The following is a 12,862-nucleotide window of genomic DNA, read 5'->3' on the forward strand; positions in this document are numbered from 1 at the left end:
TCCAGGGATGCAAATGTGGCTCAATATTCAAAAGTCAATCTGTGTAATCTACCACAGTAACCCTCCAAAGAAGAAAATTACATGACCATCAATTGATGGAGAGGAATCATTTGGTAAAAGTCTACACCCATTCATGATTAAAAATATATATATTCTCAGAAAAATGGGAGTATGGGGAAACTTCTTCAACTTGACAAAAGCACCTACAAAACGTCTACAGTTAATATTATACTTAATGGTGAAAGTCTGAGCACTTTTCTCCTAAGATCAGGAAAAAGACAAGTATATCTGTTCTCACTCCTCTTCAACATACTGCTAGTAGTTCTAGACAGTGCAATAAGGCAAGACAAGGAACTAAAAAGCATACAGATGAAAAAAGAAAACTGTCCCCATTTACTGATGACATGATTGTCTATGTAGAAAATCTTACAAAAAAGGAATCTACAAAAAAATCCTAAAAATAAATTCACACACACACACACACACACACTCATGTGGACACCAAAATTAAAAATACACTTTAAAATTGTTCAAAAATACATAGGTATAAATCTAACAAAACATACGAGATATATATGGTAAAAACTACATGATGTCGATGAAAAAATCAAAGATCTAAATAAATGGAGAGACATACTGTGTTCATGGATCAAAAGACTTGACATAGTAAAGATGTCACTTCTTCCCTATACTGATATGCAGGTTTAATGTAATTACTACCAAAATCCCAATATTTTTTTTTTGTAAACATATACAAGATTGTCCTAAAGTTTATGTGGAAGGCAAAGGAACTAGCATAACTTAATGAATTTTGAAAAAGAAGAATAAAGTGTGAGAAATCAGTCTACCCAAATTTTAGATTTATTATATAGCTATAATAATCAATGCTGGGTATCCCTGTAGGTGGAGAGATAAACACATAGATCAATGGAACAGAATACAGATCCCAGAAACAGACTCACAAATGTGCCCAACTCTTTTTTTTTGACAAAGATACCAAAACAATAAAATGGAGGAAAGACAACCTTTTCAACAAAGCTAGAGCAATAGGCACAAAATAAAACTTAACCTACATCTAACACCCTATACAAAATTTAACTCAGAATGGCCACAGACCTAAATATAAACTAAAACTATAAAACTTTTTTTTAAAAAAATAGATAATCTTCAAGATCTATGAATAGACAAATAGTTCTTTTTTTTTTTTTTTTTTAAGATTTTTATTTCTAAGTAATCTCTACACCCAATGCAGGGCTCAAACTTACAATGCGGAGATCAAGAGTTGCATGGTCTACCGACTGAGCAGCCCGGCACCCCAAAGAGTTCTTACATTTGATGCCAAATGATCCATAAGAGGGAAAATCAAGAATGTGGACCTCATTAAAATTTAAATATGCTCTTGGAAAGCCCATGTGAAGAGGATGAAAAGACAAGCTACTGGGACACAATATTTGCAAATCATGGATCTAACAAAGGAGCAGTATCTTGAATGTAAAAAGAACTCTCAAACTCAAAGTGAAAAAAATTACAAACAATCTGACCAGAAAATGGGCAAAAGACCTGAACATATTTTATCAAAAAGGGTATATAGAGGGAAAATAAGCACATGAAAAGATATTCAACATAATTAGCCATGAGAGAAATGCAAATTAAAACCACAAATGAGATCTTACTATACACCTATCAAAATGGCTAAAATTAGGGGTGCCTCAGTCGGTTAAGCATCCAAGTTTGGCTCAGGTCATAATCTCACGATTCTGGGTTTGAGCCCTGCCTCGGGCTCTGTGCTGACAGCTCAGAGCCTGGAGCCTGCTTCAGATTCTATGTCTCCTTCTCTCTCTGCCCTTCCCCTGCTCACGCTCTGCCTCTCTCTGTCTCTCAAAAATGAGTAAAACATTTAAAAAAAAATGTAATGGCTAAAATTAAAAACAGATAACACCAAATGCTGGTGAGGATTCAGAGAAACTGGTCAGATGTTCCTGGTAGGAATGCAGGATGGGATAGCCTTTGGAAAAGGCTTTAGCAATTTCTTACAAAGTTACACATGCCCTTACCATTTAACTTAGTAGCCCTGTTCCCAGGCATTTACTAAAGAGAAATGAAAAATTACTAATGATATATTAATGTTCATAGGAACTTTATGACCCCAAATGGAAACATGGCCATCAGCATTACATAAACAACGGAATACTGCTCATCAAGGTAAAGGAACTAATGATACACACTGCACTGATAAATCTAAAAATACACTATGTGAGGGGCACCTGGGTGGCTGGGTCAGTCAAGTGTCCAACTCTTGGTTTCACCTCAGGTCACGATCTCCCAATTTTGTGAGTTCAAACCCCACTCGCACTATGTCTCTCTCAAACTAAATAAATTAATTAAAAATAAATATATAAAGATACGCTATGTGAAAGAAGACAAACACAAAGGACTACATGCTATATGATTCCATTCACACAAAACTCTTGTGACAAAGTATCAGCGGTGGCTAGGAGCCAGACTTTGGATGGGGATTGGACTGCAAAGGGGCATGAGCAGTGGTGGGCTAGTAAATGTATAACAACCTGCTTTCAGTGGGAAGGAAGCCCTGGTTTGTAGCATTTGCCAATTTCTGTGGTGTAAATACCCCTTCCACTGACAATTTCATGTATCCAGTGTGATGTCATTAAACACTGCGTATGCAAGAGGTGCTAGCTAACAATCAGATCTCATTAGATGTTATAAGTTGGCTCTTCTAGTACCTCACTGGGCATAAGGGAATGTTGTGGGATGATGGAAATGTTACCTATCTTGTGGTGATGGTTAATTTGAAAAACTTACTAAAATGTACGTTTTAAATTGGTGAGTTTTAATGTAAATAAATTATACTTCATTAAAAATCTTTTAATGTTTATTTATTTTGAGAGAGAGAGAGAAAGAGAGAGAATAAGTGGGCAGAGAGGGAGAGAGAAAGACAGAATCTGAAGCAGGCTCCAGACTCTGAGCTGTCAGCGCAGAGCCCGATGAAGAGCTTGAACCCACAAACCATGAGATCATGATCTGAGCCGAAGTAGGACGTTTAACTGACTGAGCCACCCAGGCACCCCAATAAAGGATGATTTTTTAAAGCTGGCTCAGGTGTAGAAACAGGAAGGAACTATAAGGTTTTCTCTTTTAATGAATTGTAACTTTTTATCAGGTGGCTGTCCTCAGCCTCCTGATTGTCCATCCTTGATTTCTTTTTATGGTACAGATTGGGCAATAATAGCCTTGTTGAGAGGTGCCTGGGTGGCTCAGTTGGTTAAGTGTCCAACTTTGGCTCAGGTGATGACCTCACAGTTCATGAGTTCGAGCCCTGCGTCTCTGTGCTGACAGCTCGGAGCCTGGAGCCTGCTTCAGATTCTGTGTCTCCCTCTCTCTCTGCCCCTCCGCCACTTGCTCTATCTCTCTCTCTCAAAAATAAACATTAAAAAAAAAATAGCCTTGTTGAGTGCCATCTATCTCGTTCCTAGGAAAACCATGTTCTGTGAATCATCTCCAGCAATCTGCCAATCAGATTCAGACCCTGGATGCCTGTCCAACCTTCCCGCCCAGTGCAGTAATTCAGTTACTTTGATTCCAACAGTTAGGCACCCGCCACCTGCCTGTTCCAGTGCCCTGCCATCCCCACTGCTACCAGTGAGCCCAGTTCTGTGACAGTTCAGCACTAGCCTTTAGGGCGAGGCCATCCCTGAGCTTCTCAATGAAACTGGTGCCTGTCTCACCAGGACATTCTTCATTGCTTCAGTAGATGGACTACCCTTGGGCCCTCTCATGGAACATAATCATTTGGTGACTTTTCTGGCTTTACTTAGCATATTTACTCTAAGATGCCCATGTTTTTTAGCCCTTTGATGTTCCACCATCTACCATGACTGTTCTGGCATTTTTGTAAAATTTTTTATTGTTTATTTATTTTTGAGAGAGAGAGAGAGAGAGAGAGCACGAACAGGGGAGGGGCAGAGCCAGGGGGAGACACAGAATCTGAAGCAGGCTCCAGGCTCTGAGCTGTCAGCACAGAGCCCGACACGGGGCTCGAACTCACAAACTGAGATCATGACCTGAGCCGAGCCAAAGTCAGACGCTTAACTGACTGAGCCACCCAGGCACCCTGTTCTGGCATTTCTGCTTCACTTAATGTGGGCCATGGTTTCCTCTGACTTTCTAAGAGGCACCTTATCCGAGTATTAGCAACATCTCTTGGGGGCCTTGTTAGAGCATTAAGTCCTGTATCACGGGAAGTTACTTCCATATCCATCTTCCTTATCAAACTTTATATCCCACTCTCCTTGATCCAACACCTCATAACCCAGCCCAACACATCTTCAACCATCTGCAGCCAGTACATGCTGGCCAGACCCACTGGTGTCTGCAGGGCAGTCTTCCATGAGGGGGCACCCAGGGGGTAAGGGAGGAGGGATGGCCTCTGACAGGAAGAAGTAGGTACTTTCGCAGGCCAGAGGGATGCAGGAGAATGGGGGATTCAGGATGTTCAAAAGCATCGACCCAGATGTCCCAGTCCGTGTCTCCTTCCAAACAGACCTGCCAGAGTTAAGAATTCAAACTTCTCGGGAACTCTCCTACTCTCATAATTAAATCTTGGAGCTTATTCTCAGGGTCCTGAAGATGCAGGAGGTAAAAGTCTCTTTATAAGTTGCCAAGGAGGGCCTCAGGCTTTACAGTCGGCCTTTAGCTGGTGATTAATTACCCTCAGCCCTTCATCACCTTTTCCCGAGGCATCAAGAGCCTCCAGCAGAGCAGCCGCCCAATCCCACGGTCTTTATAACTTCTCAGATACGGTGTATTTCCCCCATCGATGCATTGCCCTTCCCCAGGATCCCATCCTACTTCACGGCCAGTGAGGGTTTCTACAATTGCACTGATCCAGTGTGCGGGGGCCACGCATGCTCTACCTACCACCGGAGATGGGGGCCTCACTGCCAGCTGGCCAACAGGTGATTCGGCTTTGAAATCCTTTGAAATCCCCATTTGTTTTCCCATAGTTCGAGGCCACGTCAGGTGTGCCCACTGCCGCGTCTGGTCGTGTGGCGCTGCTCCAGCTTCCTGATCAGGAGGAAGAAGAAGACACCCAGCACCCAGCCAGATAACCCAAAGGCTCACAACTCCTGCTACAACAGGCTTGTTTCACCCCAAGACTGTGGGCATGGGTGGGCACGGGTGGGCACCGAGCTGCTGACCAAAGGCATGGTGCAGCGGTGGTCAGGAAGCAGAGATCCGGCCAGTGAAACCCCGCCACCTCCTGCGTGAGGACTGCTGTCAACAAGAATGCCCGGGCCACCCTCAGTAGCACCAGGCACACGACCCGCAAGAGCAAGTACCGCCCAGATGTGCACATGGCTGCCAGAAGCCTGTGCCGGTGAAGAGGGGGCCGCCCCCATCAAGAGCTCCTGAGCACCTGCCCCCACCTCCAAAGCAATAAAGATGTCAACCACACCAATCTATCAGTAAAATATATAAAAAATAAAACAAAATCACAGTTTAGATTCAGCTCTCCTTGGTAGTCTTGGCACCAATTCTTGGCAGGTTGAGTTCCCGGGCAAATACACTTTGAGACCAAAATCTGAGTAAAGGGTGCCACTGGCTGGCTCAGTCGGTGGAGGGTGGGACTCTCCATCTCAGGGTTGTGAGTTCCAGCCCCATGCTGGGTGTAGAGATTACTTAAAAACAATAAATAGTGTTTTGTTTTGTTTTTTAAAGAAATATGAGTAAAGGCTTATGAAGCTTGTGTTGGTATCAGTATCACCTGTGAGAGCGAGAAGTCCACAGAATTGGACAGAGGAACTCTGGAGCTCTTGTGACCCTTCAGAGTTTTCCCCGCAGCGGCAAGAGAATCAGACCTCTGTCCTCCGACACTGACCAACCGCTACAGGCTGTCTCAGGAGGGGGAGTGGACTTGAATGATTTTTCAATGGATGGCAATCCCTAGATGGGTCTCAGCTGAGAACTGTTAGCCACCAAAATTCCCAGCAGCATGGACAGGAGGGGGCACAGGGGTGAGTGTGTCAGTCCTGAAGAGGGGTGTCCGGATGGCACAGCATAGCATCCACTACAGCACCTTTAAGCACCAAGGACAGCCACAGACAACTTCTCTTCCCTCCTAGGTGGTCTGGAGTGGGCAGGCAGGGCCATCAGCTGAGGGAAAAAAAAATCAGAAAGTGGCATAGTCCAAAACCAAACAATGTGTTTGGATTGTATAGATGAGTCCTAACACCGCTATGACCTCTTCAGTACATGTGATCAAGAATACACTGGGCAGCTCACCTTCCTCGAGGCGGGGGACTTCCCTTCTTTACACTCAATAGATGTTCCCATATCTTGTTCAAGACGAAGTGCAGAACAGTGAATTCACGAAACTCATGGAGCCGGAAATGGTTTTGAATGAGATATAGCTAGCACTCAATGTTAGCCGAAGGGATGACTGGATTTTGTCCTCACCTACAGTTAGAAGGCTGGTTAACTACCCAGAGGTATAACACTTCCGTGTTCCTGAACTGTCATGCAGCCGCACTTTGTTCTCCAAGCTAAATAATTCTAGGTGTATTTTTTCTAGCATGAAATACTGGAATCACATTAGATGGGAAATCAGGGGGTTGCCAGCCCTTCTGCCACTCATCAGTGGGCAAGTTTCTTCATCTGTCACTAAGATCGGACTTGTGGATCTAAGGCAATTTCCACTTGGAGAAGGTCTACAATTCAGTCCTCTTTGGCATTTGGTTTTCTTTTCTCTAGTCATGAAGTGTGGAAATGAATCACAGTAATCAACTGAGCCTCGTTCCATCAGATTCTGTTTTCAGGTACTTGTTAATTGGACAATGAAGCCACCCTACAGCTATCAGACACCTACTAGCATTTTGTTCTCCCCACCCCCAGAGATCCTCACGTCTCTGTACTTCTTTGAGGGCTCTGTGTTGTCACTTCTCCACCCTGATGACACAAGAATAGGGTACGTTGTGAAGTCCTGCTTCTGAAGGATCTCCGATTCCAGTCTCCCTGGGGCCTGTGAGAGATGGGGTCAGAAGTGTGATTACTGAAGCACTGTGTTGGGCCCGGAAGAAGCTTTCTTGAGAAAGCTCTACATCATCAGTCTCACAGTAAATAGTCCTAAACTCCAACATGTTAACTTGCATTTAGTTTACTACCTTTCTTCACCAGGGCGCCCACTGTGACCTGTCCTCGGTAACCAATCCTGGCCCTGGAGAGAGAATGCACTGAGTTCTGCTCCTTCGTTGAAATAATACCACGGGCCAGACATGGGTATGGGTGCCTGGGTGCGTAATGACAGCCCTCACAACAAATCCACAAGGGAATGTTATTCCCCTTGAGAGATGAAGAAACTCAGCAACCCAAGGGAACAACAAAGGGCTGGTTTAAGAACGCTGAGGGCCTGGGTGCCTGAGTTGGTTAAGCATCCAACTCTGGACTTGGGCTCAGCTTCACTCAGTTCATGAGTTTGGGCCCTCCATCAGGCTCTGTACTCAGAGTGCAGAGCCTGCCTGGGATTCCCTCGCTCTCTGTCCCTCCCCCACTCACACACTCTCTCAAAATAAGTAAAAATAAATAAACCTAAAAAGAACACTGAGAGTCTATTGTTTTTCAACAAGCATTTAAGGAGAGGCAATGGTACGTAAGGCACATTTGGTTCTTTTGGATCAAAGCTGAATTTTCCCAAGGATGTCCATAGGCACAGGCCGACCTGCTCCCAGGGAGATGTTTTTGTGCATCGAATATTAGCATCCCTAGAGTTCGGTCATGTCAGTGATGCTCAAACGTGACATCTAGTAGCATGCCCCTCTGTGAAAAGCAAGGCCCTGACAGACTGTGTTAAACACAGACATAAAAGTGAGGCAAGACTTCAGCAAGAACTTCCCTTGGAGGAAATGAGAACTGCTCTTCAGAGCTAACAATGGGGAGATGTGGTATTAGTAACTTGGGCCCACAATCCTGGTCCATCTGGTGGTGTTCTTTTCCCATGCTGGGACACATTGTCTGCTCACCCCCTTTGCATGCCCATCATGAGTTGCATGTTTCTCTTCCTTCACCTTCGAAACTGTATTATAATTATCTATCTATGCATCTGTCTTCCCTCACTAGACTGTGAGTTCTGCGAGGGAAGAGTATTTTATTCCCCAAACTTTGCATCCTAGCTACATAGTATACCTCAATATTTGATGAATGAATGAATGATCAACCTTCTGAGGTTTTTTTCTTCCAGCACTTTTAAGAAGGAAACATCCAGGAGCATCTGGGTGGCTCAGTCAGTTAAGCATCTGACTTTAGCTCAGGTCATGATCTTATGGTCCATGAGTTCAAGCCCTACGTCGGGCTCTGTGCTGACAGCTCAGAGCCTGGCTCCTGCTTCGGATTCTGTGTCTCCCTCTCTCTCTGCCCCTCCCCCAGTCACACTCTGTCTTACTCTCAAAACTAAATAAATGTCAAACTTAAAAAAAAAGAAAAAGAAACATCCAGGAGTTCATGGAACAGGACTGCTAGAGACGAGGCCCTGGGTGTTGTAACTTCTGAAGAAACTTCCTTCTACAGGAATCTGTGAATTTGAGACTATTTCCCCATTCCTAAGCCCTGTTTCTCTTGAGCTGACCGTTTCACTCAGGCCTGGAACGGGCGGTCTCCAGCGGCATCCCGGCTCCGCAGCCATGCCCAGGAGAGGGCGGCAGAAGCCCGTCTGGCTGAAAGGAGAGCACCTCACCCTCTAGAAGCTGCCCTTTCTCCTCGCCGCCCTGTGCCTCAAGCCTGGGGCGATCGATCCAGGGGCGCCTGGGTGGCTCAGAGCCTGCTGCGGATTCTGGGTCTCCCTCTCTCTCTGCCCCTTCCCCACTTGTGCTCGCTCTCTCTCTCTCAACAATAAAGTAAGTATTCTTTACTTTAAAGTAAGTAAAGTAAAGAGCTGACACAGGTCATTCCGGGTCACAAGGTGGCATAGTTAGGTATGCCTGTTAGTCCCCATTACCTCCGATATCAGGTCCAACCTGTGCAACATTTCCAAGAGGCTCCTATCATTTTTAGCCCGAAGGTAAACCAGATCTCAAGAGATGAAAAATGCCAGATAGCTGGATGCCCAACCAGCTCCCCTTACAAGAGCCCACCCTTGACCCGGCTGCCATGGCTGAATACCGCCCTTCCTCAGCGGCAGCCTCCGCCGCCACGCCAGGTACATCACACCCACCTCCCCAGTTCACATCCGCTAGGAAGTCCACTCAGCCGGACCCCCATCGACCCCACTGCAGCGGTTCACACTAACTTCGCCCACAGCCCAGTTGTAAACCCAGTGGACACCTCCGGGTCTGAATCCATCTCCGTTTCCCCTGCCCCCTGCTTCCCTTCTGTGTGAGTGATCCCGTCACTTCTCCCTCTGCCCGTACAAGAAGCCAGGAAGTCATTCTAGAGCCTGTGCCTTCTCTTATAACTCCACCGCATTCAAACTGCATCCCGCCAACTCCTCCTCCTAACACTAGGCTTCATCTCCTATTTCCAGGCCCCTGCACAGATCAGCACCTGCCCCCCACCCCGAGCTGCAGCCTTGGGCGGGGCGGGACAATTAAAAATGTCTGGGGAAGGCTGCTTCAGTTGGATCCCTAGGAAAGGACTCGGAGGAAGTGCCTATCTCAGGCATCGTGGGTTGACTAAGCACTGGACTTCCCAGCCTCCCTTGAGGAGGAGGCCATGTACACAGGTCTGGTCGATGAGATGGTAGTGGGAGCTGGGGGTGGGGGACGGAGTGTTCTGGGGAAGACCCACTTTCCAGAAAAGAAAGACAAGTATCCCTGGTATAGTCCCTTCCTGCTGATCCTTCAGCCTTGCGGGAAGGGGGAAACTGCAGAGGCAGGTCCTGAGAGCACTCCGGACCCAACATGTGTGAGAAGCAAGGCCTGTGCCCTAAGTGGAGGCTTCCTCTCAGAGCAGGTGATCCCAGCTGGACCGCCAGCCCCATGAAGGCCTGGAGAAGAGAATCCAAGCAGAGTTCGAAGGTCCTGGCTTAGGAGCTCTTCTGGCACGTGTGAAGGAGAAAAGACCTGTGTGTCTGGAACACGGACAGGCAAGAGTCAGGGGGCCCGAAAAGTCCGAGAGGGGGAGGGGGTCTTGCAAGGCTCCAAGGCTCCTGGAGAGCTATCTGGATTTTAAGTGCCTGGAAGACCACAGGAGGGTTTCAGGCAAGGGAGTGACAGTCTGACTCAGGTTTCTTAGAGGATCATCCTAGCCAGGACATGGAGAAGGAAACATGGAGGCCAGACACCGCTTTGGGGCTGACCCAACAGCAATTCCCACTCTTCTCTGGACACGTTCTTCTCTAGAAGCTAGAGGAATTAAAGGTTCCCTTTCCTGGTCGCTAGAGCACCTGGGTAGACCTCACTACCCTGATCTGGCCTGTGAGAGGAAGGTGACAGGGACTTCCAGAAAAACTTCTCTTCTTCCTTCTCCCCGCCTGGAGTAAGGCAGAAGACATGGAAGCCCGTCTGGGTGCTGGTTGACACCACTGAACTTTTGGATCTTGCCTACAGCCTGGGGTTCTATTGGGTGGGAAGAATAACACCCCACTGGCCAGAGCAGATGTAAATTGATTTTCTGTTCCACACAGAGCAGCTCACAAAGCGGGCAGGAGTCGGCACAGACCTGCTAAGATGCGGGTGGGGAGGTGGTGTGGACTACGGGGCTCTCCATTTCTAGTCCGAGTTTCCCCTAGTTGGTCTTCACACTCTGACACTTCCTAAACACACATCTCTTCATGAACTGTGGGTTTAAAATCTTTTGCTGGCTCTTCATTGCCTACACGATACAAATCCCCCTCCCGTGCCCAGCAGGCAGTGCCCTTTGTGACTTGTCCCACCTTCCCATCTGGCATCTTCTCCCACCACTCCCACCCCTGCACTGTGCCCACCTCCAGTCAGACCCCCTCGTTAACACTGCCCACGAGGGGCGCCTGGGTGGCGCAGTCGGTTAAGCGTCCGACTTCAGCCAGGTCACGATCTCACGGTCCGTGGGTTCGAGCCCCGCGTCGGGCTCTGGGCTGATGGCTCGGAGCCTGGAGCCTGTTTCCGATTCTGTGTCTCCCTCTCTCTCTGCCCCTCCCCCGTTCATGCTATGTCTCTCTCTGTCCCAAAAATAAATTAAAAAAAAAAAAAAAAAAAAAGTTGAAAAAGAAAAAAAAAAAAACACTGCCCACGTGCCAGGCACCGTCCCTGCTTTGTCCCTAACCCAGCAGCCCCAAGAGGAACAAATTACATGTTTTGGTTTATAGGTGAGAAAGCTAACCTCACGCAAGTTAAGTGCCTTGGCCAAGGCCACACATCTAGTAAGTGCTGGGTCAGGACTTAAACTCTGGTGGCCTTTCAAAACAAATCACAGATGGATTTTTCTCACTTGTCCAGAAGTCCGAAGGCAGGCATGTGCTAGGTTGTTCAAGTGCTCAAAGATGCCACCAGGGCCTCAGTCTTCTGATCTTTCCTCTGCCACTCTGGAGGACTGGCTCTCTCACCCTCCTGCCCATCCCTTCACAGCCTTACCACGGCTTCTTGGCTCTAGACATCACATGCAGGTTCAAATCAGGAAGGTGAGAAAGTTGGGGGGGCACACCATCTTCATCTGTCAAACTCCCTCTCCCCCTTATTTTTGTTAAGAAAGTAAAAGCTTTCCTAGAAACCCACAGTGTGTTTGTATACGTGGCTGCCCTTGCTGCAAGGCAGGCTGGGAAACCAAGGAATGTGGTTGCTGCTCAGTAAATGCCATCCTTCCGCCGCTTGGGGCCAAGCCCACTGCTGCCCTCAACAAAGCCGATGCTCCATTAGCAAGAAAGGGGCAAGGATGGGGCACCTGGGTGGCTCAGTCGGTTAAGTATCCGACTTCAGCTCAGGTCATGATCCCACAGTCCGTGAGTTCAAGCCCCACTTCGGGCTCTTTGCTGACAGATCAGAGCCTGGGGCCTGCTTCGGATTCTGTGTCTCCCTCTCTCTCTGCCCCTCCCCTGCTCATGCTCATGCTCTGTCTCAAAAATAAATACATTAAAAAAAAGGGGGGGGGGCAAGGATGAGCCGGCAACAAACAGGGTCTGCCACCACCACCCTCAGCAAAATGGAAGCACCTGTGGCACCCTGACTCCCCCACCCCCACATCTCCCTGGCAAATCCCTTCCCACCTAGCACATGTCAGTTCCCCTGAGGCTTCCCTCACTCCTGCAGACTGACAAGGTATTCTCTTCCCTCCTCCTTTATATGTACCTACTTCTGTCACCAGTGTCTAACTTTACAGTCTGTGTTTGTGGTGTTGTTTAGAGAAAGAGAGAGAGTGAATGAGTGGGGGAGAGGGACAGAGAGCACGAGAGTCCCAAGCAGGCTCCACGCTCATCAGAGCCCAATGCAGGGCTTGATCCCACCACCCTGGGATCATGACCTGAGCCAAAATCAACAGTTGGACGCTCAAACGACTGAGCCACCAAGGGGCCCTACATTCTAGCCTTTATAGTGGCTGATATAACACGACTGCTCACTCAGTTATGCAAGCATTCATTCTTTCCACAGATGGTCACTGAGCACTAGCTGTGTGCCAGACACTGGGGCGGAAGTCAGAAACTCAGCACTGAACAAGTCCGGTTTATAGATTTGGTCCCTGCTCTGATGGAGCTTTCAGTCTAAAAGGCGAGAGATCCAAACGGTTAAGGTTTGGGGAGAAAACCTGCACATCTCCTCCCAGACTTTAAGCCAGCACGTGGCAGGATGGCCTCCCCACCGCACCTGGTGGACCTGGCAGACTGTGTCCCACAGAGCAGGTGCACTGTGACCATGTGCCAAACGCATGCTTTCCTTGGCTCGCA

This window comes from Panthera uncia, assembly GCF_023721935.1.
Source record: "Panthera uncia isolate 11264 chromosome C1 unlocalized genomic scaffold, Puncia_PCG_1.0 HiC_scaffold_4, whole genome shotgun sequence".
In the NCBI taxonomy this organism is placed as follows: domain Eukaryota; kingdom Metazoa; phylum Chordata; class Mammalia; order Carnivora; family Felidae; genus Panthera; species Panthera uncia.